The sequence below is a fragment of the Monodon monoceros genome, unplaced genomic scaffold (genome assembly GCF_005190385.1).
Source record: "Monodon monoceros isolate NGI ecotype Baffin Bay Population unplaced genomic scaffold, NGI_Narwhal_1 Super_Scaffold_3, whole genome shotgun sequence".
Lineage (NCBI taxonomy): Eukaryota > Metazoa > Chordata > Mammalia > Artiodactyla > Monodontidae > Monodon > Monodon monoceros.
Window position 1 is genome coordinate 33,201,998 of NW_021703780.1, and position 27,962 is coordinate 33,229,959.

General features: G+C 40.0%; 2 protein-coding genes across 3 annotated transcripts in view; both read left to right on the forward strand.

The window, feature by feature from the left end:
- The window catches only part of MED20 (mediator complex subunit 20), a 64,516-nt gene that overhangs the window by 33,601 nt on the left and 2,953 nt on the right, over positions 1–27,962 (forward strand). For both annotated transcript variants that reach the window (XR_003796795.1, XR_003796796.1), the window contains one exon: positions 8,744–8,817. The gene's annotated coding sequence lies outside the window, so the exon portion shown is untranslated. The remainder of the gene's footprint in view (positions 1–8,743; positions 8,818–27,962) is intronic.
- USP49 (ubiquitin specific peptidase 49) overlaps positions 1–27,962 on the forward strand; it is a 62,067-nt gene that overhangs the window by 14,847 nt on the left and 19,258 nt on the right. Inside the window, exon 2 of the mRNA XM_029243889.1 lies at positions 8,744–8,817. The gene's annotated coding sequence lies outside the window, so the exon portion shown is untranslated. The remainder of the gene's footprint in view (positions 1–8,743; positions 8,818–27,962) is intronic.

A 27,962-nucleotide genomic window follows, 5' to 3' on the forward strand; every position in this document is an offset into this window, starting at 1 on the left:
TAAAAGGTTTCTTTTTTCTTCCTACTATTCACTTTTCAGTGGCCTCCAAAAGTTCTTTGTCAGGGAGGGCAGAAACTCTTTCCTGAATGTAATTATAGCAGATAAAATTATTTAGAACATATTAATATCCCTGTTAAAATGTTTAAATAATGTGGAAAAAGGAAACTCTTGTAAAAATGTCAAGTTTCTTTGGAGAAATCCTAGAATGCTTTCTCTATCAATTTTTCAAAACTCAATTCTCAATTTTCCTCTTCCAGGACCCCTTCCTGCATTTTACCCCATGACATAAATCTTTTGTCTTATCTCTCTTTCCCTCCTATATTTTGTACTTTGCACCGTTTGCCCCAGAACACTACCAAATTCGTTGTATGTTGACTAGGATTCTTTGGTGATTTTCATTTATATGTAAAATTCTTGGGGGCAGAAACCCTGCTTTATACTTTTGAATAAATTCACTTCTACACATATTTATGGAGTGCCTTCTTTGAGGCATTGGGTTCCTCTGTAGGTCCCAGCATCTCTGGGGTACACGTTAGGACACTGACAGGCGCTGATGATTGGGAAAACTCACCTTTTCTCCAGTCACTATTAGGAGCCGATTGAAAGAATGGGCTTTGCCCCTTGCTTTGTGTCACGTTGGTGACTAGTAATAACAGCTGGGAGCAGAGTGGGGAAAGCCTGTTGTTTGGAAGCTAAGGAGCCTAATGTTTCCTTAACTGGAAAGTGAACATGTTGGAATAGAAGCCCTCTGAGCTTCCTTACACTCTCCAGATTTCATGATTATAAAGAGGTGCTCCTAGTGAATCAATGACACCCTTTAAAACAACTGACCCACAGAGAAAAATGTCTCTTAGGATTGAGTGGAATCCAATGGAAATCTTTCCTTGACTGAGCTAAACTGTTGCATACATAATCTGAAGTACCTGGAACACTTAGAATGATAAAGCATTGTTTTCTTGTTGTTGTTGTTTTTTTCCTCTCATCCTCTCCTAAGGTTAAATAATGCTTTCTCATTATTATTCTTTAGAAATGTATTAACTTTTACTTTTCCAATTTTTTAAAATTGTGAAATATGACATACGTGAAATACATTTTAAAACATATGTACATTTTAAAGACTAGTAAAACAAAAGCTGGAGTAACATCCTACAAGTGTAAAAGTTCCCTACATGATCCTCCCTCATGTCCCACCGCAGGTTAACCACTGTCCTGATTATTATCAAGAAAGTTAGGAATTTGCTTCTCTTTATTATGTTTTAAATTTCTAAACTTGAAAAATAGCCCAGTAATGGAAGGCCTTTAGTTAGTCTTTTTACATGTGTATATATATATATATATATATATATATTTTTTTTTTTTAAATTTATTTATTTTTTTGGCTGCATTGGGTCTTCATTGCTGCACACGGGCTTTCTCTAGTTGCCGTGAGTGGGCTTCTCATTGCGGTGGTTTCTCTTGTTGCAGAACACAGGATCTAGGCTCGCGGGCTCAGTATTTGTGGCTCACGGGCTCTAGAGTGCAGGCCCAGTAGTTGTGGCACACAGGCTTAGTTGCTGCGCCGCATGTGGGTTCTTCCCAGACCAGGGCTCGAACCCATGTCCTCTGCATTGGCAGGCAGATTCTTAACCACTGTGCCACCAGGGAAGCCCGTATATTTTATGTTTTACACAATGTAATACTAGAAAAATAATAGGTAACATTTACTGATCACTTACCTCATGCCACTGAGTTTTCTGAACTCTGTACACATTGTAACTCCCTAATAATTGTATGAGATAGGTGAGGAAACCGAGTCATGGAGCTAGGAATTTGGTCCCACTGGGATTCTAATCCAGCCAATCGGAGTTCTAAACCTGCTCTCTTAACTACACCTAATTAGGGTGTTGTCTTATCATTTGATGCAATTTTATATTTTTAATATCTGCATCTATTTTATATCTTTGAATACTCTAACCAGATCACAAGCTAGAACAATACAGAGTTGGAAAGTTCTGCAGGCGTTATATCTTGACCAAATATCTTCTCATTGCTTGACACAGATATACAGTCCATCAAGTTATCTAAATCTTATTATATGTTTAGTATTGTCCATTTCAGAGCACTCCTAAAATGTTTATTTTATAAATGTTATTTTTTATGGGAATTTTCAGGGAAAACCAATAATATCACTTATATCTGTAGTATAATGAATAGTGATATTTCACTTAGAGTTAAATTTTTAAAAGAAGAGCTTTGATTATAGGAAGCATTTTCTAATATAATATTTCAAAATTCTTTTAAAATATACTTTTATGTTTGTAAGACACAAGTAATTTTTGGCGCTTGTTTAGATATGGTCACCAAGAGATAGCTTCTTTATACAACAGTTACTGACTCTATTTAGTGAATTAATGTTTCCTTTACAGTGTTTTCTCTAAAAACAGCTAGCTGTAGTGACAAGTCTTTATGTTTCAATTTTAAAATTAGATACTGTTTCTGTAGAAGGAGTACAGATTTACAGCTCAGTAGCTCCTGAACAAGGCATATAAAGTGCCTTAGAATATTGCTATCTGCCAACTAAGTTTTACCATGGCACAAAACTTTACTTAAATAAACCTCATGTTGTTTGCCGCTGATGTGGAGTTACTGGCAACTTAAAGCGATTATCTTGGGCCTAGGCTCTGCTGTTTTCTTGCTGTATGATACTGGATTAGTCATCTAATCACCATTTGAGTATCCATTCTTCATCTGTAAAATGCTGCTGATGTCTACCTCATTGTGAGAATTAACTGATCAAATATATATGAAAACCCCTCACACAGCATGGTATCTACTAAAAGTATTATAAATGTTTGTAAATGTTCTCTTCCCATTATAAATTGCTGCTCTGTGCTGACAAAATTGTTGTATGGTGTTTATAAAATGTGCTTGGTAATGACCAAATTAATGCTTTGAAAATGGCTTGAATGAATGCTGGCAGACTGAACTCTACCAATTAGTAATATTAATCACATGTGGAGATTATAAAAAACAGGATTATATTTAAGCAGAGTGATGAAATAGCACCTCCAGCACATGCTATATGGAAGGTCATTTTTGTGGCTGACACTGCTGCTCTACAAACTAAATGAGATTCGGTCTTGCTTTTGTTTGTATATGTTTATCGTGGATAAGTGAGAATGTAAGCATATTATGCTGTTGCTTTTAGGTCATTTTATTTTTTGGTGAGGAGGAATTCCCAATCTGGCTAAGGTTGTATTTTCTTTATTCCGTATTAAGTAGTTAATTAAGACCAGAATGTTATTTGAAACATAATAAAGAGAAGCAAATTTCTAACTTTCTTGATAATAATCAGGACAGTGTTTAACCTGGGGTGGGACATGAGGGAGGATCACATAGGGAACTTTTACACTTGTAAAACACAGCTTCATAAGCCCATGGACGGAGACTTACCTGGTGGCACAGTAGATAAGACTCTGCGCTCCCAATGCAGGGGGCCCGGGTTCAATCCCTCGTCAGGGAACTAGATCCCACATGCATGTCGCAACTAAAGAGTTCACGTGCCACAGAACGTGCCTTAGAGGAGCTGGCGAGCTGCAACTAAGGAGCCTGCCTGCTACAACTAAGGAGTTGGTGAGCCACAACTAAGGAGCTCATTTGCTGCAACTAGGGAGCTGGTGAGCAGCAACTAAGGAGCCCACCTGCCGCAACTAAGGAGCTGGTGAGCTGCAACTAAGGAGCTCATTTGCTGCAACTAGGGAGCTGGTGAGCAGCAACTAAGGAGCCCACCTGCCGCAACTAAGGAGCTGGTGAGCTGCAACTAAGGAGCCTTGGAGCCACAACTAAGGAGCCTACATGCTGCAACTAAGGAGCTGGTGAGCAGCAACTAAGGAGCCTGTCTGCCACAGTTAAGACCCAGCGCAACCAAATAAATAAATAAATATTTAAAAAATAAAATAAAATAAAATAAACCCATGGACCACATTTCTGTCTAATGCTGAAAAAGCATTTTTTTTGAAAAAGCATTTTAATAAATAGCTTATAAGATTCATTTGGCAAGTGAACTTAGAATTTACCACCTAGATTATTCTGAACCAAGGTCAAAGTGTATAAATGCAGTCCTAGCACCCTTTGTGTTTCACAGAAAATCGTACATCTGTTTGTTTTGCAGTTTCTGTTCAGAGGTCCTGAATTTGAACTTAAAACATTATTCAGAGCCATTAATGGGTAAAACCCATGGCAAACTAATAACTTAGAATCTCAGAACAGTAAAGTCAGCAGATCTTAAGCCCTTGTTCGTGCTGTCCATACTGCACAATGTTTTCTGTTTCTTTTTGCATTATTACTTACCCTGGTGATATGTACACAATTTTAGAATTTTAAATTTGAGTGGGACTGGAGATCACATAACTCTTCAGTGGCAGAGTGTGGACTGAGACCCAGACTTCCTGCTACCTAATCTCACTCTCTCTCTTCCCACCAGTCTATGCTGAGCTTCCTAACTTAGTGGCCAAGAGAGATTTAATTGTGTTCTTCTTAAAATTCGATATGAGGTCTCTTTATTTAGTTGTGGATGCACGTAAACTTTTGCCTTATTTAGTTGTGTGAGTTTCCTCTGCCTTTGTATTTTCCAAGCCTTTTGGCCTGTTTTTACTTTAATTAGATATAACTGATCGTTTTTGATTTAAAAAATTATTTATGACGTTATGACTTAAAAATATGTCATTTCATAGACCTTCTGCCCAATTACCGAGAAAGCATCCAACTCAGGTTCTGAGCCACTGGCTGTTTGGCAGAGACAATGAGAATATGTTTTCACTCCAAAACAATCAGCATTAGCTGTAGCTTCCTGGATTATCACACCTGCTTTGTCTACTCTCAGGGTTGTCTTGAGGCATCTGAGAGATATGTGGGGAAGCACTTTGAAAACCATAAAGTGCCATAACAATATGTTGCATGCATGCATTCATGCATGAGTCTTCTGGTTAATTGTATACTTGAGACCTTTTGTCATAAGACATTTTGTTACATGAGCTCATAAATTGGAATATGAGCAAAGATGTGACTGGGTCAAGGGAAACACTTAAATCCAGCAAGGACTTGCTGGTAGGAAAATTAAGGAGTGAATGGGTGGTGGGAAATAAGCCTAGAGTGTTAGTGCCTTAGAATGTAAATGGAAATAACAGATGAACTTGAAAACCTATTCTTTGTTTAATATCCAGTCTTTTCATTCTTTCATCAATATTGAGCGCCTAGTGAGCACTAGGCACTTTTTTAGACATCACTGTTGTTCACAATTAGTTAGATAAGATGCTACTGCTGTCCTCCAGGAGCTTATGGGGAAGGCAGTTACAGACAAGATACAACAAAGGATAATAAATGTGTATATTTTGGAATGTACCACATGGCTGACCTTGCTGAAAAAGGTACAGTCTTGGTTAATTTCTTTTGCCGTGCGGCATGCGGGATCTTAGTTCCCTGACCAGGGATCGAACCTGTGTCCCCTGCAGAGAAGTGCAGAGCCTTAACCACTGGACCACCAGGGATGTCCCTTGGTTAAATTTTTATCTGATTTAAATTTATTAATATTCTCTTGTTCAACTTTTTAAACTTTTAAAACTATGAAATATGTAATATATTAAAATATTTTGAGATATATAATATAAATCTGTATTTTAACTATATATAAAATATATATATTTTAGATAACCTTAATTACGTAAAATATGGATCTTTTCTACTTGGTAAGTCATCTGAACATTCTCTACCTGACTACATTAATATTAGAGATCTCTTAAAGAAAGGGCTTTGCTGCTGTCACCTTGATGTTAGTCGCTGATGCTAGATTTTCTTTTTGGGGGGGAGGGGCTGAGTTGGGTCTTTGTTGCTGCACGCAGGCTTTCTCTAGTTGCGGCGAGCGGGGGCTACTCTTCGTTGCAATGCTCAGGCTTCTCATTGTCGTGGCTTCTCGTTGTGGACCACAGGCTCTAGGCATGTGGGTTCAGTAGTTGCAGCAGGCGGGCCCTAGAGCGTGCAGGCTTCAGTAGTTGTGGCACGCGGGCTCAGTAGTTGCAGCGCACTGGCTTAGTTGCTCCGCGGCATGTGGGATCTTCTCGGGCCAGGGCTCGAACCCGTGTCCCTTGCATTGGCAGGCAGATTCTTAACCACTGTGCCACCAGGGAAGTCCCGATGCTAGTATTTCTTAAGAGCAGAAACCTGGGTTTGAATCCTAGCTCTGCCACTTATTAGCTGTCAAACTTATTTGTACCTCCATTTCAGTGTCTGTGAAATGGGAATAAAGATAATACCTACCTCACAGTTATTGTGAGAATTGAATGAGTTAATATATGTTAGAGTGCTTAGATGAGTGCCTGGCTCACATTAAAGGCTATATAAGTGTCAGCAGCCATCATCATCCTCATTGTTATTTGGCAGAATAAAAGGAAGTTGAGTAAAGTTTTCAGGAATGGATTTTCTCCTCAATCCCTGAAAATTACTCTAAACTAAAGGTAGAAAGATAAAGGAAGGAAACTAAACAATTTTTAGTCATCAGCTACGTGCCAGGCAGCATGCTAGCATTTTACCTGCATTTTCATTTAATCCTTACACCAGTGCTCTGAAGTAGATGAGAAAACAGGCTCAGAGAAGTTAAATTACTTGCAAAAGGTCTGGTATGGCCACCGTGATGATAACTGGTCTCTGTTACTCTACATCCTATACTCTTGCATTGCACATGCCACAGAGCCTGAGAGTTCAGCAAGTTTCACTCATGATAGGTACACTTGGAATGTGCTTGTTAGGGACTTTATTTCTAATGATGGTTTAAAGGGATGTCATCCACATTTTTAGTTCCTGCTGCAGTGATTTGTTTTACATATCTGAATTTCCATCCCCCCCATTCAAAAGTATATTACAGTAGTATAAATAATATAAGTGGGACTTAGATGGAAAATATTTGAATGTGTGTAGTCTTATTAAGTTTGCAGAATTAAGCTGACCTATTATAATTTCCCAGTTTTCAAGATCACCATCATAATTATTGAAGTCATTACTCTTCAAATTAATAGCTATTTCATAGGGCTTTTAAGCCTAACTTCTGTGTAGTTAATGTATCCTAGGTGCTCAGTATAGAACTGATTATTTTGGTCATCTTTTGGAGAACATCCAGAATTCATTCAAATAACTTGGATTTAAAAGTAATTAACTTTTAATGGTTTGGTGTTCTCATATTGAAAGTAAGGCTGTTTGGATAGGAAAGAGGGAAATTTTATGGGGTATTCGCTGGCGGTCCAGTGGTTAGGACTCTGTGCTTTCACTGCCGAGGGTGCGGGTTCAATCCCTGGTTGGGAACTAAGATCCCACAAGCCACGTGGCGCGCCCCCTCCCCCCCCAAAAAAAAAGGTAAAGAGGGAAATTTTATGGATGTAAAACACCCATCTATACAATGTCAGCTTAGCTTCCTGGATGAGGTTGCCTCAAACCCCCAACCTAGAATGTGGAAGTTATATGCTCTTCTCTTCCTGAAAATATTTGTGCATTTCCTGGGTTTTATCATCTTGCAATTGCTTCTGCCTCCTAGGCACCTATTTTTCTTGCCTTGTGCCTCTGATGTGCACCATGGTGCCCTCAGATGTGATACTTGGTTCCTTCTCTGATTCTCAGAAAGGCCCTATTCATAGAGGGCATTTGTGTTTTTAGTACACCTAACTGAAGAAAGGAGGCAAAATAGAGGGGGGTGAGCCCTATATTGCATTAATACAACTTCTATTAAGGCATCCCTGTTCTGAAAATGTTCCAGACTTCCCTTGACTGGAGAACTTCACCCCCACGTAACCCCAGCTTTGCTCCACTGTACTAACTATTCTTTTCTCCTCTTCCTTTCCTTCTCCTCATCATCCTTCTCTCTTTCAGAAATAAAATAACAAGTTCTTCCCCTTGTCTAGTGTAAAGCAATTTCCCTTTCTTGACAGTCATTCTGGGATCTTGACAGTCATTCTGCAGGGAACCGTCCACCCCAAGGGAACATGAGTGGTGGGGGACCCTATGAGGGAACATATTTTCACAAAGAAGGCTTCTTCTAAGAGGAATTCTTGTGTTAGTTATTAGGATAGCAAAATAGAGAATTTTTCATCTTGTTACATGGTGGCAGACGGTGTATTAATCTCAAGCTTATTGAGTCCTGCCTCCTCAATAAAGTGTCAGAAACCTAAAAATTGATTATACATGTAATTTGTCCAAATTCTACATTCTAGATAACTTTGACTAATGCAGTGTCCTTGCGTATAGAATGCATGCTGCTTACCTAAAAGTCATGAACCCATCTAACACAAAGATGTCACCTCCTGGCATCTTTCATTATTAACATATTTCACTTATACAAAAAGAATTTTGGCTTTTGAAACACAATTATTTTTGTTGCCATGAATTTGTTTTGGTTTTTCTGACAGTTTCAAGTTATATGCAAAGGTAGTGTATAATCTTTAAAACCTAAAATAAATGCAGAAGTGCATCGCTCAGGAAGTAAACCTTTCGTACTTCCATCAGCCTCTTCATGAATGACTTGTCTGGTTGCTCTTAGCTGAAAAAAAGATCACAGCTATTTTTTTTTTTACTCTTTTACCTCAGTTTTGAGGACTTGTGGGGATTTCACTAAATGGCATTGTAATACACTGATCCTGTTTTAGAATTTATAAATAAAATTCATGAAATTGCTTTTCTCTTACTATATATCAGCCCGACCTTACAGATTTTTTTTCCACTGTAGGTAATAGAGAAGAGGAAACCTAACCAATGACTGTGGAATAATATGGAAGAAGATGGAAAAAACTTGTTTAATGAGTAAGAAATAAAACTATAATAAAAAGTTATTCATGAAAACTATTCACGATAGTATTATGTATGATCAGTCTGTAATAGGTGGCCAAGGTTGGTATACTATTAGAGTGAGTGATCAGTGATCAGTCACTATCTTTGTTTTATTGCCATTCTGAGCTTTCACCACCTTTCTTACCCTTGTGAATTTCTGAGGGCTATGAATTACTTAAGCTAAGAGGGGACACAGCTATATTTGAAGAAAAAGATGGGACCTGGAGACCAGCACCTATACTGAAACAAGTCTAGGGTAGGTCTTGAAGCTTACTGGTGGTTGGATAGAGACTATGTCTGTCATGATCTCTCAAGAGTGTTAGCAACCCCTTCTCGCTCTCCAGATATTGCCAGCTGCTGTGATGTTAGGCTCACCCTGGGGATCCTGTTCATTTAGCCAAGTGCAGATCGTGTGTCAGGTGATAATCAAATAGAATTCCACAGAAAATCCAATAAAAGGTGTAACTAAATTTATGAGATATAAAAATTTTAAATTACATAAGTCCATACATGCTTATTGTCAATAATTCAAACATTATAGATAACCAAAACCTATCTGAAACTTAGCCCCCACTCCCAGATAATATAAGTGTATGTTATGTCGTCTTCTTTGCCTGCTGGTTAAAAACTTGGGCTTAGGAGCCAGACTGTTTTTGACTAGGCATTATTTTTTTCTTTTTTTAATATATTTATTTATTTTTGGCTGCGTTGGGTCTTCGTTGCTGTGCGCGTGGGCTTTCTCTAGTTGCAGCGAGTGGGAGCTACTCTTCGTTGCAGTGCACGGGCTTCTCATTGCGGTGGCTTCTCTTGTTGCTGAGCACGGGCTCTAGGCGAGCAGGCTTCAGTAATTGTGGCACGTGGGCTCAGTAGTTGTGGCTCGTGGGCTCTAGAGCGCAGGCTCAGTAGTTGTGGCGCAAAGACTTAGTTGCTCCGCGGCATGTGGAATCTTCCCGGACCAGGGATCGAACCTGTGTCCCCTGAATTGGCAGGCGGATTCTTAATCACTGTGCCACCAGGGAAGTCCCTGACTAGCCATTATTAACTTGACGTTTGGGCAGGTTAATTTCTCTGTGCCTCAATTCCTTGGGTATAAGTGGGGACAATAAAATGCCTATGTCATAGTGATGTTGAAGATTAATTAGTTAACCTATATAAAAACTTGGAATAATGCCCAGAGCATAGTGAGTGTTCAGTAAATGTTAGCTATAATTTTCTTATGTATCCCAGTTAGCATTTTTATGTACCAGCCTTCCACAGATGAATTTTTTTCTGATACACTGCAAGAGTTAAACCATTTTGAATAAGGTCAACCCTGATGGCAAGGATTTTTAAATTTTTTCATGAATGTTTTCTTTTTGGCTTTGAGCTTCATTTCTCTCAGAGTATGCTGGTAGACTATGTGTGAGAATAGTGTTATACACCTTCAACTCTTACTGCATATCTTACGGTGTAAATGATGCTTACAGGTATGTATGAATAAACAGCTGTCTTCAGACTATGATAGTTTCATCTTACCCATAAAAGTATATCTATGTCAAAAAGGATGCACAATTCTCTTGTTTCTAGATAGTGATGTCACATTTTCTGTAAAGATTCCTTTAATCTGTTTTGAAGGACAAGTCTTCTTGAGTTTCTTTTTTCTTCCTTCATAGAATCATAACAGTTTTGAAAATGTCTTTGCTATCTTTTCTATGACTTGTCAGCACTTTCTTAGGTAATACAGACAACTACCTATTTTAAGAAGGAAGGGAACTTCCCTGGTGGATCAGTGGTTAAAAATCCGCCTGCCAGTGCAGGGGACGTGGTTTCGAGCCCTGGTCCAGGAAGATCCCACATGCCGCGGAACAACTAAGCCCGAGAGCCACAACTACTGAACCTGCATGCCACAACTACTGAAGCCCGTGCACCTAGAGCCCATGCTCCACAGCAAGAGAAGCCACCACAATGAGAAGCCCACGCACTGCAATGAAGAGTAGCCCCCGCTCACTGCAACTAGAGAAAGCCTGTGCACAGTAACTACCCAACACAGACATAAATAAATAAATTTTTTTTTTTTTTTTGCGGTATGCGGGCCCCTCACTGTTGTGGCCTCTCCCATTGTGGAGCACAGGCTCCGGACGTGCAGGCTCAGCGGCCATGGCTCACGGGCCCAGCCGCTCTGCGCCATGTGGGATCCTCCCGGACCGGAGCACAAACCCGTGTCCCCTGCATCGGCAGTCAGACTCTCAACCACTGCACCACCAGGGAAGCCCCAATTTATTTATTTTTTAAAAAAAGGAAGGACACTAAAACAGCCATCTCTTTTTAATATTTTCCTCCTGTATTGTTCTGAGGCTCTTTATTATGGACTATTCTGTCTGCTGTGACGTTTTTATCTTTCTTTTTTAAAAAAAAAAAATTCATTCATTTATTCATTTTTGGTTGCGTCAGGTCTTAGTTGCAACATGCGGGATCTTTCTTTGTGGCATACGGGCTCTTTGTTGCAGTGCACGGGCTTCTCTCTAGTTGTGGTGCACTGGCTCCAGAGCGCGTGGGCTCTGTAGTTGCAGCACACGGGCTTAGTTGCCCCACGGCATGTAGGATCTTAGTACTCCGACCAGGGATCAAACCTGCGTCCCCTGCATTGGAAGGTGGGTTCATAACCACTGGACCACCAGGGAAGTCCCTGCTGTGACTATTTTAGAAGACAAATATATAAAAACTGAAGTTAACATTGACTATTTATTATGTGTTAGGCAGAGTTTTAAGTGCTTTACTCATTTATTCATTATCTCATTTAATCCTGTCATCCACTTATGAGGCAGATGCTGTTCTTATCTTCATTTTAAAAGCTGAGAAAAGTGAGGCACAGATTAAGTAACTTGCTCAGTCACGTCGCAAGTGCAGCTTCAGGATTCAAACCCAGGTCCTCTGCTCCAGAGCATGTGCTGTTGATCAGTGGGGTGCTGGCCTAGTAGTAAACTTAGGTTTGCTAAGGTGGGTGTGGATTTAAATAATAAGATAATAAAGCCAAATATTGCCTGAAAAAGTCACCATAATACTGTTTCTGCTTGCTTGTGGAAAGGAAAATTTGAAATCGTGTGTCTTCTTAAATTTGGGAAAAATAATGATGTGAGATGATGTGAGATTCATAAATAATTATTTTTTTCTTGACCATACTTAAATGAATACAACTGTTTTACATCTTTATGAATTGTTTGTAGTAGATAGAAATCACCTGAATCTAGCTAAGGAACAGTACATCTTTAGAACTGAGTTGATTTGTAGATTACCATTTAATTGCTATTGGTAGAAACATGCAGACAGAAGACTGAACTGTGCAGCAGGTTGGAACTGATTGGTTTGAATGACAGTCAGCAGGAAGTTGTTGAAGAGAAGAAAAGGCAGGAGAAAGGTGACTTTACAGGTCTTATAATTAGAATGTCACAAGTGATGGTCTAAAAAGTAAATGTAAATTAACAATCGACATTTATATAGCAACTGGAAGGGGTTATACTGCGTGGTTTTTGTTCTGGGGTTTGTCTTGTCAGAGAGAAATACTGGCTTTTCTTTTCTTCAAATAACAGTTCATTTCCTGTTGAAATATGGTAAAGTACAAAGAGTAAGCATCATTTAAAGTAACAGCGAGTATGCTGATAAAATGTTTTGGCTTTACTGTAAAGTGTGGCTACAGGTAGTTATGTTTTCCTCTCTCCATCTTCTTGAACTCTCTTTCCTTGTTTGAGAATCCCTTCTGAATGTTCATCAGAGTTATGAACATTAGTGTACTCTTAGTGTACATATCTCTTTTTTTTTGATGTGAAACATTTTTAAAGTCTTTTTTGAATTTATTACAGTACTGCTTCTGTTTTATGTTTTGGTTTTTTGACCGTGAGTTGGCCGCGAGGCATGTGGGAACCTAGCTCCCCGACCAGGGATGGAACCCACATTGGAAGGCAAAGTCTTTTACAACAATGTCTTAAATTGTGGCCCAGGAGCCCCTGAGACCCTTTTGGGAATCAAAGCTATTTTCATAACAATATTAAAACATACTTGCTTATGAGTATGCAGTGGAGTTTTCCAAAGACTTCATGATGTACAATCAACTGAATTCAGACTCTCTTCCTTATTCCAGACACTAAAAAGATTTGTAAAAATGTAGAATAAGGCCACTCTTCTCATTAGATTTACAATGAGAATTACTGAGGTTTATCTCTACATTAGAACATTACAATGACCCCAACGTGGGCCAGAAAGTCACTGTGCTCTCTCTAGTGACTGGGCGGACTGTGCCTGCCACACAGCACCTCCTTGTAGGTTCTAGTGACATCCTGATTGGTTGCGGCTGTGTCTCCCAGCCTAGAAAAGTGAATATTCTGTTCCTTTTTCTTAATTGTGCTAGAGGGTATGTTCCAGATTATAAGGAGCTATGGAAATATGCATTTAAAGGTGAAAGGAGGGTTTGATTTTAAGGAGGAAGGCTGTCCAACCTTGCCAATCAGTGACCCCACTGATATATACCAAATTCAGAATGTTCTTTGTATCGGTTGCTCCCAACTTTGGGAGGACCAAAGGGACCTTTCAGGACAGCCTTTTATTTTTCAGTGTTAATTGAGCATCTGTGATGTTCCAATCCTGTTCTAGGGGCTAGGGCTGGAAATAAGTCAGTGAACAAAATGAAAGCAAAAAAACCTCTACCCTCACAGAGCTTCCATCCCAGCCTTTGAGTCTTTTGCCATAGTCACAGCTCCCTCTTCAGGGGAGTCTCAGAGTTCATGGTAGCGTAGCTGCTGTGGAGCTTGAACACGGACTGCTGTCTCTCAATGGCTAAGTGCTGAGGATAGAGTGGGAACTGCTTGACGTTTTGTGATTTTTTTTTTTTAAGGGCACCAAATGGTCTGGGATTTTTCAACTCTTACCTGGAACCCCAATATAGCAATAAAGGTGGGCCTATCCAGTTACCCTTGTTGTGGTTGTTTTAATCTTATTTTGTTTTCAAAGTTAGTGCCACTTTTGTCAAAAAGTTTAACTTCTAAAACAATTCAATACCAACTGATGTTAAATTTATTCTAATTGTTTTTTATTATTTGAAGAAAAATGTTCATATATGCATGAGATTTTCATTGGCTGGTGAGTTGCACCCAAGACCCTATAATTTGTTTAATAAACTTTTATACAGAAAGAGATTACTTGGCTCATTAGATTGAGTTGTTTAATAATGGCTGGAAGGTTAACAAATGAGGCCATCAGACTCCTGCTCAGCGGCTGGGTGTCTCTTGTATCACTCACAACTTCAGCCATTGCCAAACACAGACGATTGGGAATACCATTAGAATATTAATGGGAAAAGAAACTGACATGCAAAATGTGAATGGCCAAAAATTGTCCCTAAAGATTATTTTAACATTTTTAATTTCCAAGAGTTCTACATCAAACTTGGCCTTCCAGCTTACGGAATTCTCAATTGTAACAGGAGTGCCATGAAATAATTGCTTTTCAGCTGCTTCTACTTCTTTTTCTTTTTGTTTCTTTTCTTCTTCTCTTATAGTTTTTATTTGATCTGCCATTTCATTTAATTTTTCTTGCACAGCTGTCACTAAAGTAGAGATCATCACCATACCAAGGTTTTCTTCTGCCTGTAATGCTAATAATTCTTTTTAATGTCTGAGACATCATTCTAGATTTTTCTGGGAGAATATTTCCTAGAGGGATGCCTCATCTGGGTACTTTTCACTATATGTAAACTTGAGGATAGTCTAGACAGTTTCATCACTTTCTTCAGCCTCAGATGTCATAGTAATAGTGAAACTGGGTAGATTTTCTGATAACACTTAGCAGGACCTTGTCAAGTGAAACATTAGTGAAGGAGAATGTGGTCTCAGGAGAGTCCATTCATATTTTGGAAGACTTTGTTAGGGAGGTTGAATTAATGTACAGTCAAGCTGTGAAAGAGTTGGGGTAGATTGCATGGCTCCTTGCCATCATCTGTCACCATGGCCCTCCCTGATGCCCATGAATTTCCCAGACATCCTGGTGGCCACAGCATTGGCCAGGTGGGCTCAGGTACAAATATCCAGGCTAAGAGGCCTGGGGCCCAAACCCAGGCTAGGAGCAACACCTGCTCCCTCGGCAAACTTCTAAAAGAAGAAGGTAACTTCTGAATCCATGCCTTCTTCATTTACGGCCTAATCTGTGTGTAACACTCCCTTCTACCTTCTGTCCTTCGGGAATCCCTCAGGCCCATCTTCCCTAGGAAGGCTTTGTTTACAGGTCCCTGAATGACCCTCTTTGTTCTTTCCCAGGATTCTGTAGACTATAATAGCCGGAAGGACAAAACTATAAGGTCAGTTAATAAAACAAATAATATAAGCAGGTTCATATGTAGTTTATATTTATTTATAATTAAAAATAATAATGCTATTATAAAAATAGAACTATATAGAAGTAGCTCTAAAAATAAAGTGGCTTCTATCCTGTAGCTAAGTATTTCTCAAACTTCTGACATTTGTATACCACTGCATGATTTTTACCACATTCCAGTAACATCTGTAGAGTTACTTAATATTTTTCTGTGAACCAGATTACTTTTTTTTTTTTAACCTAAAAGCCTACTTGAATCTCACCCTAAAAAATATCTATGGAGTTATGGATTTTCTATTCTTTTATAAGACACAATTATAATCATATATGACTACTACGTTTAAAAATATTTACCTCTGGAGAGCTCCATTTCTGCATAAGACAGAGTAGGCACACTTGGCCCAGTGTCTCCCACTGAATGCAGCTAAAAACCTGGTTAGAACTCGTGGAACAGCAATTTGAGGACTCTGAAAAGTCAATGGTAGCAGGTGGATTAGAGAAGACCAGGATTTGAAGTACCGCCATTAGTGTCCCCTGGCCTGGACGGAGTGCAGCCCACACCTGGATGTGGGCACCAGGCATGGACAGAGAGAGCTCCAGGAGAAACCCTCCAGTTTTGACTTGAGTGGGAGAGGAGAACACTCTTCTAACACTCAGAGAAAGAGGGATAGAAACTTCCTCCTTTAAGAAATTTCCCTCCCTTCTCTCAGGCCCCAGCCGCCAGGCAATCTCGTGATGTTGGTGCTGGCAGTGACAGCAGCAGAGAGCCACAGATGCCTAAAACTCTTAGGGAGGGAACATTCCTCTCCAGTTGGAGAAGCTATAGTCCTAAAAGGATCCCTCAGTTTTTTTCTTTCTCTTTGTCTTCCTGTTGCCTAGCCCCCAAAATATGTGAGAGAATGGGATAACAAAAGCCTCAGCTTTCTGGCTAGAAGACAGAAAGGGAAGCTCCAAGGAACTGAAAAGTACCTGGGAGACAGTGGAGAAGGAGGAGCTCAGGAAAGCAACCCCGTAGAATTATTTGTGAACTCCTGGGTCCACCCCTCAACAGCACATGCATGGATCTGATCCTGAACAGCATACCAAAAACTATTAGAATCGACTATGAGATAAATCTCTGTCCAGGGCCTAGACTGGCCACTGGGTAGCGCTCATGCCAGACAGATCCTAATACCTCTGCAAAGGCTTGACTGTGGAACTGATACTTAAACCATACCTCACAGAAGGGTTGGTTGGGACTTGTGATTTGAATCCAAGCAGGTTGATTGCTGGCCAAAACAAATATTAACATTTTCCTCAGGATTTAAGCAAGACTCATGATCTCGTAGTATTAAAAATGTGCAGGATACAGTACAAAATGATTCAACCTACAAGAAACCAGGAAAACTCAACTAATGGGGAAAAGATAACCAATAGATGCCAACACTAAGATAATACCTCTCCCCTACACATGGATTATCCCTTCCCTTCGATTTGATTGGCAAGCCTAGGCCACATGCCCACTGCTGGACTTGTGACCATTGCCAGGGGGTGCCATGCACAAACTGGCTGAGACCTCACAGGACCCACCGCTGGACCTAGTGCTTCTCCTGAAGCGCATGGCTCTATCGAGGAAGAGTGGCTGCTCAGGGTAAAAGCAAACAAACAAAAAGACCAACCCCTACTTTCAGACTTCATAAAAACTTATCTAACTTTGCTCTCAGATTTTAAGGGACTTTTCTATAGTAAGGTACAAAGATGATTGAGAAGAGGTAATCTATCATAGGACTCAATACAAATTTTATTAAGCCCTTTGTGTATGATTCTTTCTATTTTTATTTTTTAGGCAGATGGGTAAACATGCCCCTAGGCTAACTGTCACCTTAGCACCGAGATAAATAACCGGTTGAAGAATACAGATGTAATGAGCTACACCTTAGCCTTTGTAGCTGAAGATGACTGACCAATAATTACCATCTAGCCAGCGGGTCCCCACCAGCTGTGCACGCTGGCCTGTGATTTGCAGCTGCAGCCTCCATGTGCTGAGTTTGGCACTGTGTGCACCTGCCATCCTCTCTTCAGAAAGAAATACTCCAGGTGCTCATCAATGCTCCCTAGGTTTATCTGCCACTGTGATTTCTCTGAGTCCCCAGTGGTGCTGTATCATTTTAAGTCTTGCTTTAGTGTGTCTTCAAAGTGTTTCTTTTTCCTATTCTGCTTGGGTTATCTCTGTTTAGCTCATCACACAGCAGCTACTTGGGAATGCAAAGCTGAGCATTTCAGAAAGCATGCTTGAGAGAGAGGCTACTGAAAGTGGTAGAGCTTATTAATATTACAAGTTCTTAAAGCGTTAAGTGCGTCAAGTTTCGAGTTGTGCAAACGTTTTCCATCTGAAAAATGTCTGAAAGAAGGCAGTTTTAAAGTGTAAACAAACCTGCAGCATTAAAATGGCAGGGTCAGATTGTGAGGGACTCAACAGTCGGATTCTGCTTGTAGAGGTGTGCCATATTGTGTTTTATAAGAAATAATATTTGATCATTCAGATGACCAAAATATATTTCTCATATATATTTGCTCTTTGTCCACAGTTCCTGGCTCACAACCTCCAAAACCCATGGACTTTCCTAAGTACTGAATGATAAAGGTGTCCTTGGTTATGTTAATGAGGTGACTTTTGGAAAGCACCTAAGGATGGGAGCTGGTTGCCAATGAAGCCAACTGTGTGATTAGAGGGTGGGAACTTTTAGTTTTGCCCCCTGACCTCTGGGGTTGGGAATAGGGCTGGAGGTTGAATCAACCCCCAGTGGTCAATGATTTAATCAACTGTGCCTATGTAATGAAGCCTCCATAAAAACCCAAAAGGATGAGGTTCAGAGAGCTTCCACGTTGGGGAACCAGAATGCTTCCATGTGCCACTGTGCTGGGCCCCCAGCTCCATGGGAACAGAGGTCCCTTTGTTCGGGACCTCACCCTGTGTATCTCTTTGTCTGGTTGTTGATTCGTATTCTTTGTGATAAATTGGTAATCTAGTTAGTAAACAGGTTTTCCTAAGTTCTGTGAGCCATTCTAGCAAATTAATTGAACCCAAAGGGGGAGTCATGGGAACCTCTAGTTTATAGCCAGTTGGTCAGAAGCACAGGTAACAAACTGGGCTTGCGACTGGTGTCTGAAGCAGAGGTGGTTTTGTAGGACTGAGCTGTGGAATCTGATTCTATCTCTGGGTAGTGTCAGAATTGAGTTGAATTCTGAGGCACCCTGATGGCATCCAGGAATTGCCTGTTGGTGTGGGGAAGCCTCCATACGCACACATGTTGAATTGGGCCCAGGAACCTAATGTAAGGTGACTGAGAAGAGCCCAGAGTAATAATTTGCCCCAAAATACCTGTACATTACCTTTATAATATGGGACCAATGGGAAGAAGAGTTTGTGTGGGTCAGGTTGAAGGATCTCAGCAGAGAGCATAATCCTCGTCATAATCCTAACTTTGTTGGCAGTGTCAGTGTGTGATGTGGAGCAAGTCACAGGATCACTTTACATAATGACTATCATTTCTTGAGCTCTGACTTGTGCCGGGCATTGCTCTAAGCATTTTACATATGTTAACTCATTTAATTTTCACAACAACGCTATGATGTAAAAACTATTATTGTCCCCATATTACAGATAAGGAAACTGAGGCCCAGAGAGATTGTTTTCCCAAGACCATATATAACTAATAAGGACAGAGCTAGAAGTCCAAACCCAGCAGCTTGGCTTGAACTTTTAATCACACTATGCTATACTGCCTCTCAGTTTATTTGTAAATGACACATTAAAAATATGTACCATAACTATTTTACAGAGTTATAAGAAGCAGAAAATAAAATAATAGAAGTACTTTTAATAAGGAAATAATGCTATGCAAAAGAAAACTGTAGCCAAGAGCCAACACCAGTGTTGGCAATTACCATGAGAAACCCTTCTCTAGAGGACTGTGACATTTATTTTTATTTTTTAAAAATATTTATCTATTTATTTGGTTGAGCCAGGTCTTAGTTGCAGCAGGCAGACTCCTTATTTGCGGCTCGTGGGCTCCTTAGTTGCGGCACATGGGCTTCTTAGTTGCGGCATGCAAACTCTTAGTTGCAGCATGCATGTGGGATCTGGTTCCCTGACGAGGGATCAAACCTGGGTCCCCTGCATTGGGAGCGTGGAGTCTTATCCACTGTGCCACCAGGGAAGTCCTGAGGACTGTGACCTTTAGAATCATAGATTCATAAGGTTAAAAGACTCTCCAAAGCTTTGGTCCAAGAGGACTTTATCTAAAACAGTGGTTCCCAGATTTTTTTTTTTTAATTTCATAGATCTATAAAATACACACTTGCAGGGCTTCCCTGGTGGCACAGTGGTTGAGAGTCCGCCTGCCGATGCAGGGGACACGGGTTCGTGCCCTGGTCCGGGAAGATCCCACATGCCGCGGAGCGGCTGGGCCCCTGAGCCATGGCCGCTGAGCCTGCGCGTCCGGAGCCTGTGCTCCGTAACGGGAGAGGCCACAGCAGTGAGAGGCCCGCGTACCGCAAAAAAAACAAAAACAAACAAAATACACACTTGCATACACACATGTATGCCAACCCAAACTACTATCTGTTATCATCGCCGTAAGAGAAAGGGCACTTAACACCAAGAACATGGAGAGATACAATATCTTAGCAAAGAACAGTGTTTCCCAAGAACAAAACAGATAGGAATCTTACCCTGGCCAGTGGAATTATGGGTCTGAAGAGTAGTTGGGGAATGCCTTCATCTGGACTGGTGGGTTTAGATCCTGTTTGGGTTAGGAGGAATTACCTTGGGATAGAATGAACTCCCAAGTGATTGCATCAGTCATATCAGTTGGAAGCACATTCAGGAAAATACTAGCTGAACTGTAGTTTACCTTGCTTCTTAGTAAAGCTTTTAGTGTGTTTGCTTTGGCAGCCTAATAAGAGGCCATTACCTACTCAGGTTCTCTGTGTTTATTTCTCATCTTCCATGTGAGATTGAAAATGCTGAGATCACAGGTCTCATTTGTGCTGAACAAATGTTTTAATGCTTTTTCTTTAAAAAAAAAAAAAAAGGAAAAGACATGTAAAATTAACATCTTAACCAGTTTTGGTAAAAATGTGGTAAAAAAAATACCATTTTAACCATTTTTAAGTGTACAATTCAGTAGTGTTGAGTATATTGACATTGTTGTAAAACAGATCTCCAGTACTTTTTCATCTTGTAAATCTAAAACTCTATACCCTTTTTCTCCTCTCCCCAGTTACTGGTAACCACCATTGTACTTTATGTTTCTAGGAATTTGACTATTTTAGATACCTCATGTAAATGGAATCATACAGTGTTTGTCTTTTTTTGTGACTGGCATATTTCATTTAGCATAATGTCCTTAAGGTTCATCCATGTTATAGCATGTGTCAGAATTCCTTCCTTTTTAAGGCTGAATAATATTCCATTGTGTGTGTGTGTGTGTGTGTGTGTGTGTGTGTATATACCAGTTTGTTTATTCATCCATTGATGGGCATTTCTCTGGTGATTAGTGATGTTGAGCATCTTTTCAATGCATGTTGGCCATTTTATATATCATCTTTGGAGAAATGTCTGTTCAGGTCCTTTCCCATTTTTTAATTGGGTTATTTGATTTTTTTGTTGTTGAGTTGTAGAAGTTCTTTATATATTCTGGATATTAACCCCTTATGAGATACATTTGAAAATATTTTTTCCCACTCTGTAGGTTGCCTTTCACTCTGTTGATTGTGTCCTTTGATGCACAAAAGTTTTTAAGTTTGATATAGTCTACCTCTCTATTTTTGCTTTTGTTGCCTGTGTTTTTGGTATAATATCCAAGAAATCATTGCAAAGTCCAATGTCATGAAGATTTTCCCCTATGTTTTCTTCTAGGAATTATATAGTTTTAGGTCTTGTGGTCAGGTCTTTAATCCATTTTGGGTTAACTTTTGTATATGGTGTAAGTTAAGGGTCCAGCTTCATTCCTTTACATGTGGATATCAGTTTTCCCAACACCATTTGTTGAAGAGACAGTTCTTCACTGAGTGGTCTTGGCACCCTTGCTAAAGTTCATTTGACCATATACATAAGAGTTTATTTCAGGACTGTCTGTTCTATTCCATTTGTCTATTTGTCTTTATGCCAGTACCATACTGTTTTGTACTATAGCTTTGTGGTAGGTTTTGAAATCGGAAAATATGAGTGTGTTCTTCTAACTGTGTTTTTTTTCAAAATTGTTTTCGCTCTTTGGAGTCCCTTGAGATTCCATATGAATTTTAGGGTGTATTTTCCTATTTCTGCAAAAAATGCCATTGGAATTTTGATAGGGATTTCACTGAACCTGTAGATCATTTTGGGTAGTATAGACATCTTAACAACGTTAAGTTTTCCAATCCATGAACATGAGATGTCTTTTCATGTATTTGTGTTTTCTGTAATTTCTTTCAGCAATGTTTTGTGATTTTCAGTATATAAGTCTTTTACCTCCTTGGTAAGGTTTATTCCCAAGTATTTATTCTTTTTTATTCCATTGTAAATGGAATTGTTTTCTTAATTTCCTTTTCAGATTTCATTGTTAGTGTATAGGAACACACTGACTTTTGTATGTTGCTTTTGTGTACTACAACTTTGCTGAATTTATTAGTTCTGTGTGTTTGTGTGTGTGTGTGTGTGTGTGTGTATATGTGTGTGTGTGTGTGTTTGTAACCTTTAGAGTTTTCTACATATAAGATCATGTCATCTATGAACAGAGGTCATTTTACTTCTTCTTTTCTGGTTTAGATGCCTTTTGATTTTTTTCTTGCCTACTTGCTCTGGCTAGGACTTTTAATACTATGTTAAATGGAAGTGGTGAGAGCAGGCATCCTTGCCTTGTTCCTGATCTTAGAGGAAAAGCTTTCAGTTTTCATCATTGAGTATGATGTTAACCATGCGCTTTTCATAAATGGGTTTGGGGGTCCCCAGAACTCTGCAGTCACTCAGACCTCAGGATTTTGGTGTTTTTAACAGATGGATTATTGCGTCCACTACATTTTTCTTCTTTTGAACTTCATTCTCAGAAGATAAAGCCTCATCTGCAGTTTTAGAGACATTCTATGTCATTGACATGTACGGACACAAAGTGAGGATTCCTCATTTCTTAAACCTGTTCAATGACATCAGCACCTTAATGGGTTCTGCCCCACTTTCCACTAAAGTCTAGGTCATATCTGGAACAATTCTATGAGATATTTCCTTTACTGGCAGACTCATAAGCTGGCCTCTTAGAATAAGTAGTATTAAGTGGTCCCTTAGAAGTCTGTTGATTGGTCTCTTGGAATATGTAATGTTTATTATTTTGCTTCTGCCAATATTAGATATGATTTTTTTTCCTGATAGTTCCTTCAAAGCAGTTTAGTTCTTATTAATTCTGGTAAGTTCTTGTGTGAGTGATAGGTATAGTGATAATGTATATGTTTTGATAAATTGGCTGTAGTGGAGTTGGGTGATTTGATGGGGACTTTACCGTTGGCTATAGGCTGTTAGTGACCAGTAACTTAAAAATAACAAACTGAAATTTACTGAGATGTCAGACTCAGAAGCGCATGTTCAGAAACAAAAGATTTAACTTTAGAATAATTACTTTTCTAGTTATTCATATGTATTTAAAGCTACACGTAATGAATCACGTATTTACCTTGTTTCATTATACCTCACTGATATTATAACTTGATAGGTATGGACAACGTTCAGCACAGTTACCACAGGCAACATGGGAAGGATGCAGGAAAAAAATGATGAAGTCAGTGAGGCTTATTTTTTTGTTCTCATACCATTTTTTAGGGATCTCCCTCCTTGCTGTCCAATACTCCTTAAGGCTCAAGTCTCCCTTCTACAGGGTCTCAGTCAGTGATTCATACTTTTCTTTCCCTCTTTAGTTTCTTCCTCACTGCATTTAGCTATGCAGTATCCTGCCCCTTAGCACCCAGCTTTCTGCTTCCTGCTATGGTAAATTAATCTACGCTTAATTATTAGCAGTTGATTGGCTTTATGTGTTTCCCTTATAAGATTCTCTGTTTGCCTTTAATGAGAGTGTCAGTCCCTTAATCCAAGTGGTGGGACTCACTGGCAGGCCAGGAGGCTGATATCTTTAAAATAGGAGAAGTGGCTGGGACTTGTGGGATTTAAACTACATGAAGTTTGCTGCCTGGGTGTGCACTGGCCTTCTATTCTCTTGTGCCAGCTCACTATAGTTGAGTTCCCAGAAGTACTTCTGCTTTATTCTTAAGGAGAGATGAGGGTTCATGCACAGTTCACGTCTTTGAAATGCCTTCTATGCCTTATTTGAAAGAAGGCCCCTTTTATATTTTTGCCACGCAGCACATTCTGTTGGACCTGTAAGTCTTCAATGGGCATACCCCTGTTGGCGAGTGTGAGCTGAGCCTGATTCTGCTTCTTTAATTCAACAGCATTTTATGGTGCTCTGCGTTTGTTTTTAGCATCTTAATTGGACTTTTACTAGCCTTGCTCTGTGTTGCTATTAAACACAATTTTTAAAGACCTAAGAAAAATAGATAATAAATAATAAAACCTTTTAATTTGTTTTGGAAAGATAGTGATTTTTCTCATTTTTAATATAAAAGTATCCTCTAATTTCTCATTTAAGAATATTTTAGTCTGAAGACCTTATTAGATGAAACTATCTGGGTAAAGTCAAGACCAGATAGTTACTGTAAGCTGCTCAATTAGTCAGCCTGACTCTAAGCCCTGTGGAAGCAAAAATAACTTTTTGGGAATGAGTGACAAGGTGGCCAAGTCAGCCAGTACTTTGTTTAGAGTCAGTCACTTTCAGAACGCAGTTACGTGGCCATCTCATTTGAGTCTCCCTCAGAACAATTCTTTGAAGTAGGTATTATTGTTCCCCGGTTTTATAGATTTGAGGAACTGAGGCTTATAGTATACTTTTATACTTGGAATGATTTGTGTGTGGGGGGGTCCTCCATCATTCAGCTGATTGCCTTCACCATCCCAAAACACACCCACACTCTCACACCCACGCTCCTTCAGAGAGGTTGGTTGTGTGTTGAGAGAGAGATTTTGCTGCCCAGTACACTGGAATAGTGTTAGGAGCTGTCCATGAAGGAAATGAAGATCTCTTGAGAGTTGGAAGGGTCTGCTTACAGGATTCCCTTCTACTGACAATTTTCGGTAGTGGCCTCTGGGGAAGCGGAGTAGAAATTACCTTGGTACCTTGGCTGATATGAAATTTCAAATGATTGACACGACCGACTGAGGCTGTGCTATATAAGCCCCTCTGCAATAAGCCAAAGAGGTCTGCACTTTGCTGGTCATAAGCTTGTGGAAAAACAAGTGGGGGGTTCTTTTTGCAGTGATTAGTGCTACTAGAATATAATTCCTTGGGTTCTCCATGTGCCATAAATATCATCAGACTGCCTGTCCCTAAATCTTATTTTCTAATAAAAGCATATAGTAAATCGTATATGCCCTGCACTTATCTTCAGCCATCCTGCTGATGCCTGAATTTTTAAGATTATTGAAACAGTTTCCTCAGTGCTGTATCCTTTTTGAAAATAGATAATACATGATTTTTTTTCCCCAAAAGGTACAAATGTTGATGACTCTCTCGTTTCCATCTCCACCCCCTGTTTGCCACTACAGGGCATGTGGTGTTACCCGTTTCTTGTTTATCTTCTTAATCGCATATGAGAGAGAGATTCTGCATGTGTAGTTTTTTTAGTCTTGATGCATATTATATACACTATTCTACCCCTTTTCTTTTTCACATACTGTATTTTGAATTGTTGTACACAGAGGCCTGCCTCTTCAGAAAACAAAACAAAAAACTACAGGTGGTTTCAGTTATATGGCCAATTTATAATTTATCTAACCTGTTCTCAATTAAAGCGCCTCAGTGTTTTCTTTGTAGCTTCAGGTTTTCTCCTTTTGTATGTATGTGACAAATACCGCTTTGTATTTGGCCCCTTCTCTTTGGACATCTATCTTCTTTGCTCTTGAAATAAAGTGCTGAAAAGTTGTGTCTTGGGACTTCCCTGGTGGCGCAGTGGTTAAGGATCCACCTGCCAATGCAGGGGACATGGGTTCAAGCCCTGCTCCGGGAAGATCCCACATACCGCAGAGCAACTAAGCCTGTGCTGAACCTGTGCTCTAGAGCCTGCGAGCCACAACTACTGAGCCCGCATGCCACAACTACCGAAGCCCGTGCGCCTAGAGCCCGAGCTCCGCAACAAGAGAAACCACTCCAATGAGAAGCCCGCGCCCCGCGATGAAGAGTAGCCCCCACTCGCCGCAACTAGAGAAAGCCCAGGCGCAGCATCAAAGACCCAACACAGCCAAAAATAAATAAATACATACATACATTTTTTTAAAAGTTGTGTCTCCATTTATGCAAAAGATGATGGACCTCCATCCTGACAGATGTGCTTTGGTATATTATTGGGGAAGGCACAGGATTAAATATACTACTATCCTTTTAAGAAATAGGACATCAGGAAGATGGGGTTTCCTTTCCTTAGAGCAGCCACTGAAATCACCAACTAATCCTGACGATCCATTTGTAAATTCTAGTCAGATTTATTTTCTGTCCACAGAAATTGTTCCTTCTTTTCCTCTGCAGGCAGTTCCTAACATATATATGTGTCTTCCATACAAATGGCCATGTGTGGAAAGCCCTCTTTAGCCATGTGGGGAAAGCGGGAGGAGGGAGATTCCCAATTTCACTGCCTGGGCTGCAGCTGGGAAAGCAGTTCTTGGCATTTTAAGTTGAAACTTTGCATTAATTTTCTCAGAATAATGCATTTGATAGTTAGCTTCCATAGTGGTAGCACTAGTATTCTGGTACGACACCAAGGATACATGATGGGCTCAGTAGCTTTTTAACTGGACCAAGTGCTATTTGTAGCATTGCTTCTATGAGAAAATATATTCCAAAGTCTCAGCTGAAAACAACCTGTTGGTTGATGTTTGTGAATATTGTATTGGATCTTTGTGGCCAAATTTCGCTTCCCCAGACATCACATGGACTGGGAGTAACCTTTATCTGACTGGAGTCAGAGAAACAGAAATTTTTTTTTTTTTTTTGCGGTACGCGGCCCTCTCACTGTTGTGGCCTCTCCCGTTGCGGAGCACAGGCTCCGGACGTGCAGGCTCAGCGGCCATAGCTCAGGGGCCCAGCCGCTCCGCGGCATGTGGGATCCTCCCGGACCGGGGGCACGAACCCACGTCCCCTGCGTCGGCAGGCGGACTCTCAACCACTGCGCCACCAGGGAAGCCCCAGAAATTTTTTTTTTAATATAATTTTTGTGCTACTGTTTTTTGCTGTGACTACAGTGAAATTCAGAAAGGCATAGGATGAGCTCCTTGCCACCTGGATAATCAGAGTTAGTGAGGAAGAAGCAGAATTGCCACAAAAAAAAAAGAGATTTTCCTTCCCAATAAAGGAGGAAGTTTCAGAAAGAGAGAAAACATTACACTAAGCACGAACATTTCAACAGATCAACTAAAGTGGCTTTGTGCCCCCAAAAGAGAAACATCCTCAGGAAATTTTTGTGGGCAAAATTCTGGTGAAGTTTTTGAAAGAAAGTTTGGGGGGCTGCAAAGAAGTTGCTACCTGAGTCTAAAGGGTATACTTGAGGCCCAGACCAAAGGACTATGCAAGCAATCTCTGTGACTAACACTGCCAAGAAAAACTGCACTGCTTTGGTTGGGTGTGTCTTGAGGGGTAGGGAGGGTGCATCTCAAGGTAAGACTAGATATGATGGTAAAATGACAGAGATGATTTGTCTAATTTATGAATGGTTCATATCTCAAGGTTTTCTTTTGCTATCAGAGAGTATATTGTTTGCTTTTTGTCTTAAAAAAAATTTTTTTGGAACTTTTCAAGCATACACAAAAATAAAGGGAATAGTGTAATGAACTCCATGTGCCCATCAATCAGCTTCAACAATTATGAACGTTTTGACAATCTTGTTTCATCTATCTTTCTGCTTCTAGAGTATTTTAAAGCAAATTCCATGCATCGTAATATTTCACCTATAAATACTTCAGAGGTGTCTCTAACATATGAAGACTGAAAAAATACAGCCACAGTACTATTGTCACATTAAACTAATAATTATTAATATTAGCTAATACTTAGTCTGTGTTTATTTTTTTGGCTGCATTGGGTCTTTGTTGCTGTGCGTGGACTTTCTCTAGTTGCAGCGAGCGGGGGCTGCTCTTTGTTGCGGTGCGCAGGCTTCTCATTGCAGTGGCTTCTCGTTGCGGAGCACGGGCTCTAGGCGTGCGGGCTTCAGTAGTTGCAGCACATGGGCTCAGTAGTTGTGGCACATGGGCTTAGTTGCTCCGTGGCATGTGGGATCTTCCCGGACCAGGGATCGAACCCGTGTCCCCTGCATTGGCAGGCGGATTCTTAACCACTGCGCCACCAGGGGAGTCCTAGTCTGTGTTTAAATTTCTCCAGTTTTGGACTGGGGGTTTAAGGGAGGGAGGCTGGGGGAAAGGATTACAAAGGGGCATGAAACTTTTGGGGGTGATCAATGTGTTCATTATTTTGGTTGTGTTGATTTCACAAGTATATGCAAAATGTATCAAGTTGTACACTTTAAATATGTGCAGTTCACTGTATGTCAATTCTACCTCAACGAAACTGTTAAAAAATATAGTGGTATAGCTAGAGGCAAACAGTATTTTAAAACATTTCCCCCAGTTTCCCCAAAAATATATTTTTATATTTGGTTTGTTCAAATCAGGA